The sequence below is a fragment of the Poromitra crassiceps genome (assembly GCF_964638095.1).
Source record: "Poromitra crassiceps genome assembly, chromosome: 20".
Lineage (NCBI taxonomy): Eukaryota > Metazoa > Chordata > Actinopteri > Beryciformes > Melamphaidae > Poromitra > Poromitra crassiceps.
In genome coordinates, this window is record NC_139637.1 from 1,605,659 (window position 1) to 1,615,493 (window position 9,835).

General features: G+C 44.5%; 1 protein-coding gene across 1 annotated transcript in view; it reads right to left on the reverse strand.

Annotated features, from left to right (window-relative positions):
* LOC310794637 (protein NDRG3-like) overlaps positions 1-9,835 on the reverse strand; it is a 52,961-nt gene that overhangs the window by 24,103 nt on the left and 19,023 nt on the right. The window lies entirely within an intron of this gene.

Consider the following 9,835-nt stretch of genomic DNA (forward strand, 5'->3'; position numbering starts at 1 on the left):
AGTTTTTGTCCCAGAACTGGTTCTAGTACAGGGCAGGCTGCAGTGTAGGTGGACTCTGTTCTGGTTCTAGTACAGGTCAGGCTGTAGTGTAGGTGGACTCTGTTCTGGTTCTAGTACAGGTCAGGCTGTAGTGTAGGTGGACTCTGTTCTGGTTCTAGTACAGGACAGGCTGTAGTGTAGGTGGACTCTGTTCTGGTTCTAGTACAGGTCAGGCTGTAGTGTAGGTGGACTCTGTTCTGGTTCTAGTACAGGTCAGGCTGTAGTGTAGGTGGACTCTGTTCTGGTTCTAGTACAGGACAGGCTGTAGTGTAGGTGGACTCTGTTCTGGTTCTAGTACAGGTCAGGCTGTAGTGTAGGTGGACTCTGTTCTGGTTCTAGTACAGGACAGGCTGTAGTGTAGGTGGACTCTGTTCTGGTTCTAGTACAGGACAGGCTGTAGTGTAGGTGGACTCTGTTCTGGTTCTAGTACAGGACAGGCTGTAGTGTAGGTGGACTCTGTTCTGGTTCTAGTACAGGGCAGGCTGTAGTGTAGGTGGACTCTGTTCTGGTTCTAGTACAGGGCAGGCTGTAGTGTAGGTGGACTCTGTTCTGGTTCTAGTACAGGACAAGCTGTAGTGTAGGTGGACTCTGTTCTGGTTCTAGTACAGGACAGGCTGTAGTGTAGGTGGACTCTGTTCTGGTTCTAGTGCCGGGCAGGCTGTAGTGGAGGTGGACTCAGTTCTGGGTCTAGTACAGGACAGGCTGTAGTGTAGGTGGACTCTGTTCTGGTTCTAGTGCCGGGCAGGCTGTAGTGTAGGTGGACTCTGTTCTGGTTCTAGTGCCGGGCAGGCTGTAGTGTAGGTGGACTCTGTTTTAGTGGTAAATTTAATTAGATCTCTTTTCATTTCACATCTACTCTCTGAGTGTTGGCAAACTAAAATGTCAGCTGGGTAATCTATCGTAATTAAGCAAATTGTATGTTGTTTCAGGACTTCAGGCCTTCAAACGACTGGCTCCCAGCCAAAACACTAAGTACATAGACTGCATGATGTGTCAGTGGAGTTTCTCCTGTCCAATTATGCCCATTGACTTCTACAGTACAATGAGAGAACAGAGAGCCGTGAAAAGACGTCATGTAGTAGGTCTTCAAAAGCTCAGCAGCAGCTGGAGCTGGATGCCGCCTATACGTTACACATGCATTTCAAAGTGTTTAAGTATTGAAATGAAATCCCAATGAGAACAATGGACGGGATTTTATCCCACTATTACGTATGTGCATATGTAAGGGATGATGCACGGAGTCGGAGAGAGGTGGCTATTCACCTTATTCTTTGCCCACACATGGACGCTTCCGCATTACGTCATTCCGTAATAGTATTTCCGTTTTGACTTGCCAAAAACTCTGCAAGCAAGATGGCTGCGCACACTCCGCATCTGAACTGGCAGAATTACTCCGCCATAAACTAACATATCTTGGCCAATACGTATGTAACATGCAAAATAAAACAACCCGTAATATCTTAATTTTATGTAGAATGGAGAGGATATGTAACTGTTTAGTTAAACTTGCATTCCAGGAATATTGTGCTCTTAAGATGACGTTAGTGGTAGGGATGGGCATTTCTAGCAAAAACACTATTCGAATTTTCGCTGGCCAAATTCGAATTTAATTCGAATTTCGAAAATAAAAATAAAAATGTAAAAAAAATAAAAAATGTTTTTTTTTTTTTTTTTTTTTTTTTTTTTAAAGAACATGTTACATGACATTGACATTTTCGAAAATAAAAAACAGTTTTGACAATCATGAGTGGTTCATTAAATATTTAGTAGGCTCAGGTCTGAGTGCCAAAGGGGTGCCAAAGTCACCCCCTCTCCCTCTTCATGGGATTTCATCCACCATTCATTTTTCCATAAACCTTGCTTAAAATGCTTATAAAAATTGTTTTACTTGCTCAAACCAAGCGATTTGACTATACTTAGAATCAGGGGAGACAATGCAACATTTCACTAAAAAAAAAAAATTTTTTTTTTTTTTTTTTTTTTTTTTTTTCGAATTTCGAATTTCAATAATAAAAGTCGACCTTGATAATAACAACGATTATTCGAAAATTCGAAATTCGATGCCCATCCCTAGTTAGTGGAGTCGAGGCTGTTGCGTCCTGAAACCCACTAGCGTAACCTATGTGCGATTCGAAATAACGCATCCGAGATAGAAACGTTATGAATATAGCCACGTTATAAACAACAAACTAACGCTGGTGATCCGTATGGAAACAGTGTTACTCGAAATGGTTAAAAGTTATTATCAATTTGGTCATTCAGTGGCATTTTACTGCCATATAACATAACTAACTAGTGGCTAACCACAGAAGCCACAGAAGGCAACAGCGCTGAACCGGAAGAACAAATACGTTTGCGTTGAACGCGGAAGAGAGAAAAAGTGGGCGTGGTGAATAAGGTGAATAGAGACAGTCGGCATGTGTGGGAACGCCCACAAAATGTTATACGGCTGGCGCGCGAGTGGGGTAAAACCGCCCATATATTGAATGGGCTGACTCACCAAAAGACGGTGCTGCGGCTCTAAACTACAGGTTTGGGGGGTTCTAGAGCAGAACACAAGACGTCTGCTCAGATGTGCGTTTACTGCGGTGGTTGAATCCCTGATCGTGTCTGCCTGGGCTGGGCTATCAGCTAAATTCTAACTTTGCTGAATGGACCCCAGCCCCCAGCCAGGTTGAGCCAGCTAACCCAGCGTCTATGACGAGACATCGCCTCAACCTATTCACCTTATTCTTTGCCCACACATGGACGCTTCCGCATTACGTCATTTTGTAATAGTATTTCCGTTTTGACTTGCCAAAAACTCCGCAGGCAAGATGGCTGCGCACACTCCGCTCCTAAAGTGACAAAATTACTCCCCCATAAACTAACATATCTTGGCCAATACGTATGTAACATACAAAATAAAACAACCCGTAATATCTTAATTTTATGTAGAATGCAGAGGACATGTAACTGTTTAGTTAAACTTGCATTCCAGGAATATTGTGCTCTTAAGATGACGTTAGTGGAGTGGACGTTAGGTTGCGCACCTATGTTAGGTTGCGTAACCTATGTGCGATTCGAAATAACGCATCCGAGATAGAAACGTTATGAATATAGCCACGTTATAAACAACAAACTAACGCTGGTGATCCGTATGGAATCAGTGTTACTCGAAATGGTTAACGGTTATATCAATTTGGTCATTCAGTGGCATTTTACTGCCATATAACATAACTAACTAGTGGCTAATATTATTAGCCACTAGTGGCCTTCGCAACTAGCACTGAACCGGAAGAACAAATACGTTTGCGTTGAACGCGGAAGAGAGAAAAAGTGGGCGTGGTGAATAAGGTGAATAGAGAGGCAAAGTGGAACGTCACTTCCTGCTTCAGCACTGCACCAGAGATTTTCACCTGCCATTTATTTTCCCATCCACATTTCGTAAAATACTTAAAGCAGGAAGTATGAAAACTCTGCAGGCAAGACGCTGGTAGAATAAACATCATAACTTGGCCAATAAGTATGTGTAAGATACAAAATAAAACAAATTGTAATGTCTTTATTTGTTGTAGAATGCAGAGGACATGTAACCGTTTAGTTAACTCGCATTCCAGGAATATTGTATTTACTGCGCTGCTCTAAAATAACGTAGTTGGCTCGAGACTGTTTCGTCCTGAAAACCACTGGTTTTGCGCCACAACACAATCCATTTGGAGGCGGAACACGCCAGGATTGGCCAACGCCAACACCAGTGCCCAGAACTGTCAAATCAAATCATCGACAGAGACGCTATGGCCCGCCTCCCAGTATTTTCAGTGTATCAGAGATAGAGAATGATAAATGATCAATATAGCCACGTTATAAACAACAAACTAACTCTGGTGATCCATATGGAAACAGTGTTACTCAAAATGGTTAAAAGTTCTATCGATTTGGTCATTCAGTGGCGTTTTACTGCCATGTAACATAACTAACTAGCGGCTAACATTAGCCACAGCAGGCGATTACCCATGGATGCACTGCTCTTAAAGGGCTCGCGCCGCGTGAACTAAATAATAATCACATGGGGAAAAAAAACAATTTTTCACATGAGTGGGGCACGTGCTAACCCCACCGTGATGTCAGGATGTACCAAATATCCCATTCATTTGAGGGCACAAAAAAAAGCAGGTTTGAACCCATAGAGGGAACTTATGCTGCTGAAAATGATACAAATGGTACAATGGCAACAGTTTGGTCTCAAATGTGGAAATTTTGACCAGAATTCTTCACACACCACCCCCAAAGTCATATATATTGGTTAAAAGCTGAAAAAAAGTGTTTTGGGGTTTAAACAAAACAAAACAAAACAAAACAAAACAAAACAAAACAAAACAAAACAAAACAAAACAAAACAAAATAAAATAGAGCAGCAGGACTGTCTGTAGTAACCAAGGAATTTCTTATTGGCACAAAGTATCGCCAGTTAATCTGATTAGAAACAAATTAATACAAAGACACATGTAACTTGAGCCAGACAGCATGTGTTTATAGGCCCGGCTGGTCCAGTAATCTCATTAGTCAACTGACCATGATGCTATAATGGACCTTCATCTCTGTCTACATCTCTCGACCGCACACTGGCCCTTATGGACAAAAACATCATACTCATATGTGTAGGCTGAATGGTGATACACGATACATTTAGGTCTTTTCTACCAAGTGGACTAAATGTTCAATTGTGACTTGTTTTTTGTTGTTTTTTTATAATTTTTTTCACCATTTTTTATCCCATTTTTATCCCCCATTAGTGCCAATTTAATGTATTTATCCTGGTTGCTACTACACCCTCTGCTGATCTGGGGAGAGCTGAAGCTGGCTCCATGCTTCCTCCGAGACATGGGCAGTTAGCCAGTCGCTTCTTTTCACCTGACAGAGGAAGCTTCACCGGTAGGACATAGCATTGTGGGAGGATCACGCTATTCCAACCAGTTCCCCTCCCTCTGAACAGGCGCCCTTAACGACCAGAGGAGGAACCACATTAGCAACCAGGATATTGCATGTTTTGGTGAAGGGGGTTCCTATATGAAGGAAACCCCCGGGAGGCACGGGGAGAACATGCAAACTCCACACAGAAAGGCCCTTTTGACGACCCCACCCGGGCGGTGGGCACTCGAGGACATGCGGACGGGCACGCATTCCTTCGGCGTTCACAGCGTCCCAGGTGGGAATCGAACCCAGGACCTTCGAGCTGTGAGGCGACAACGCTTACCACTGCACCACCGTACCCCCAAAAAGTGTGACTTGTGAGATGCTTGTGAGATGTCACAGTCACAAGCAGGGTGGGAATTTCATAGTTTTAGGGGCGTGGCCATTTGGCCGTCGGCGGCGTTGCATATTTTTCAGGGCACAAGGTCACATGTCAGGGCACAAAGGTCATTGCTCTACTGACATCGCAGGATGGTAGCAGGGCACTGCCAAGGTGACCTTAGAGATCTCAGGGCATCACGGCCAGAGGGAGGGGCAACGGAGTAGGGATGGGCATTTCTAGCAAAAACACTATTCGAAATTCACTGGCCAAAGTCGACTTTTAATCGAAATTCGAAAATTAAAATTAACACGTTCACTGCCATTGACGAGTTATCTCGGCTTACAGAATCCAACCGTTCACTGCCAAAGACGAGTTATCTCGGCTTGAAAAAAAAAAAAAAAATTTGACGGTGGGACGTTGATCTAACCCTTTTACGTCTCCTACACCAGAATTGGAGGTATTGAATGTGTATAATCTATTTTACCGACCCACTGAGTGGCGACATGTCTCTCCACAGTAGAAAGAGGCGACCCAAAACTGGAGGGAAAAGCGCGAGGAAGCCGTTCTCATACTGTAAAATTGATGGCAAAAACGCTTTCACTTTCGCGCTGATGCACAGCGGTGGCAACGGTGGGGGGTTCCAAGAATAGATTGGATGCACACTTTGAAACACGCAGCATAAATATGACCAGAATCGCAAAAGCTTCATCAAAGCTCTCAACCAAAACTCCACGAAACGAGCGAGTCCACCCAGACTTCCTCAAACAGCGGCCGCGCAAACAGGCAGCAGCCAGGCAGCAGCAACTTCGTTGTGACACGCCCGCTGCAGAGCCAGGGAGGCAGGAGGAGAACACACACGGAGGGAGGAGTTGGAAGCAGAGGGGGGTTTCCTGCTGTTCAAAACTATTGTTTAGATGTCTGACGTCTTACTGATGCCAAAAATGAATGGTTAAAGTGACTGTTCTATCGAATTTCACAAAAAGCCGTTTATCTCTGAATAATTTTTCTGACGCTGAAACCATGCTGTATTCAACTGCTAATGCTTACATAACTACTAACTCTACAAACTAACTCTTTTAGACAGAGAAAGCACACATTCTATTAGTTCTTTTGAGATATTGTGTGTTCACAAAATCTTAGCAGAAAAGAATCCTCGGGTCTTGAAAGATGAGACAGAATCCTCAAAAAAAACCTCTGGCAGAACCTACCTACAGTAAAAAAAAAACGTCTGGCAGTGAATGTGTTAAAATGTAAAAAAAATTAAAAATTTGTGTGTGAGTGAAATGTTGCATTGTCTCCCCTGATTCTAAGTCTAAGGCTTTATTAATTAATAGAAAAAGCTTCTGCTGTGGATTTTTAGCTCAAACAAGCATTGCACCACTGAAGTAAAGAACATGTTACATGACATTGACATTTTCGAAAATAAAAAACAGTTTTGACAATCATGAGTGGTTCATTAAATATTTAGTAGGCTCAGGTCTGAGTGCCAAAGGCGTGCCAAAGTCACCCCCTCTCCCTCTTCATGGGATTTCATCCGCCATTCATTTTTCCATAAACCTTGCTTAAAATGCTTATAAAAATTGTTTTACTTGCTCAAACCAAGCGATTCGACTATACTTAGAATCAGGGGAGATGCAACATTTCACTCACACAATTTTTTTTTTTTTTTCGAATTTCGACTTTCAATAATAAAAGTCGACCTTGATAATAACAACGATTATTCGAAAATTCGAAATTCGATGCCCATCCCTACAACGGAGGCCATGGCCTCCATGTAATTCCCACCCTGGTCACAACAAGCACTGTTATTAAAACAAGACTGTACTTGAAGAAATACCTCAATATCGATATTGCGTCAATATTGTAAGGATGACTGTTGCTGCTTTCACAACATATTTACACAGTGAGACATTTGATCAATAATCATCAGTAATGTGGATATAGGTAAAGGTAAAGTCCCACTGATTGTCACACACCTGAGTGTGTGAAATTTGTTCTCCGCATTTGACCCATCCCCTGGTGGAGCGGTGAGCAGCAGCAGCGCCGCGCTCGGGAATCATATGGGGATCTAACCGCCCAATTCCAACCCTTTGATGCTGAGTGCCAAGCAGGGACGCAAATGGGTCCCATTTTTATAGTCTTTGGTATGACTCGGCCGGGGATCGAACTCACAACCTCCCAGTCTCAGGGCGGACACTCAAACCACAAGGCCACTGAGCTGGTCGATATAATGACTAAGTGGGTAAAAGGCTAATGATAGAAGAGATAGAACAGTACAGAAAATCACATCACTTTACTGTAAGCATTTAAAAACCAGGAAAAGACAATACTTAGGCTATATCATAATATTACAATATACAAAATCTCTGATGATATCTAGTCCACAATATCGATATAATGTTGATATATCACCCAGCCCTAGCGCGCACACACACACACTCGTGCAGGTTCTACTCTGAACTGATATGTTTCTATCGTATGCATCGCAACAGAGGCTAGATGATAAACAGGCGAGCAGACAAACGGCTAACTGACGAGCCGCTGATAGCTAACAGTGTGCATGCAGGTAAACAAGGTGCGACAGGCTAACGGCTAACTGGCTAAGTGCCGACTGCTGTCAACTACCAGCTGTTGAAGCAGGTGCTCACTGCTCAGGCTGACGGCTAACTGGCTAACACTCACCACCACAACTCCCAAAGACAAACAGCTGATCTGGTTCAATTCCAGAGAGGAAGACATCCTCACAGAGGACAGGAGGGCTGTGAACGAAATAGAGACAAAGAGAGACTCTTGAATCCTAACAGGAGAGACAGTAACAGAGAGAGAGAGAGAGAGAGAGAGAGAGAGAGAGAGAGAGAGAGAGACAGAGAGAGAGTTTTGAGAAAAAGCTCAAATATTTCAGAGAGACAGGTGGAAGGAGAGACAGAGCGTTCTGGGGAAAGAGAGGACAAACAGAAATGGAGAGAGACAGGGAGAGAGTGTCAGAGAGAGAGAGAGAGAGAGACACACAGACACACAGAGACAGACAGGGAGAGAGTGTCAAAGAGAGAGAGAGATAGAAAGACACACACACAGAGTGTCAGAAAGAGAGAGAGACACACACACACACACACACACACACACACACACACACACACACACACACACAGAGAGACAGACAGGGAGAGAGTGTCAGAGAGAGAGAGAGACACACACACACACACACACACACACACACACACAGAAAGAGAGACAGGGAGAGAGAGAGACACACCACACACACACACACACACACACACACACACAGAAAGAGAGAGAGAGATAGAGAGAGACACACACAGAAAGAGAGAGAGAGAGAGAGAGAGAGAGAGACAGGTCGGCCCTGCTGTTATCGGTCAGCCTGACGCCAACTGAAGGAATTAGAGGGGGAGAAATACACGACACAGAGGGGGCAAGAGGGAGGGGGCGCGGCAACAACTGTGAATATGACTGGCTCACGATGAGTGAGCTCTAAGCTGATTGGCTAAGAGCCTTATGGTCTTGTTAAACAGCCAACCACCTGCCGCTCTGCTCCTATTTTTCGGCGTTTGATTATCCCTCCGCTCTCATCCATCCATCCTGTCTCACTCCTCTGTCACTACTGTCTCACTCCTCTGTCACTACTGTCTCACTCCTCTGTCACTACTGTCAGTCTCCTATAGACGCTTCTATAAAGTGGGTATGTGTCCTGGTCGCTGCACTAGTCTAGCGCCTCCTCTGGTCATTCGGGGCACCTGTTCGGGGCGGGTGGGTACAGCGTGATCCTCCCACATGCTACGTCCTGCCGGTGAAGCTCCCCCTACCGGTCGGGTGAAAAGAAGCAGCTGGCAACTGCACGTGTATCGGAGGAAGCACGTGTGTCTAGGGCTCTCCCCAGATCGGCAGAGAGGGTTGCAACCGGGACAGCAGGGGAGAAAATGCAGGGGAACTCAACGTCCAACCCCACCTAGACGCCATCGTGCAACTGTGCGCCATCGGCTCATACCAGGAAGGATTTATTACATCATTGATGACATCACAATTGCTCGAGTGACAACACTGTACTGACATCACCAATTGCTCAAATAACATCCCTGATGATGACATCACAATCGTGACTGACTACCGCCGCCAACCACAGACACCACCCAGTAGTGTGCAGTAAGACGCAGAGGAAGGCAGACTCACAGAGGAGCCTTCAGAAAGCGCTGAAAGGCCTCGATTTTCTCTGCACTCAGAACACATTCAAATGGGATTTGTGTCACTGATCCAACTCATCACATATTCATTCAAGATGGAAAGCTGAAATGTTTCCAGTCAAGACATATGCAGCTACACCCCTGTTGGCCCCCTCAGGGGGTTGAACTCTTATTTAATTGAGATCAGGGATTCGGTTAAGCTGGGCTCAGACTACAGGATTCTGACAATCCTAGGCGATTTTGAAATCTGGCTGTGACACGCACTACAGGAGAATCTTCCCAGATTATCTTCCCTAGAAATCTCAAACATGCACACACTACAAGA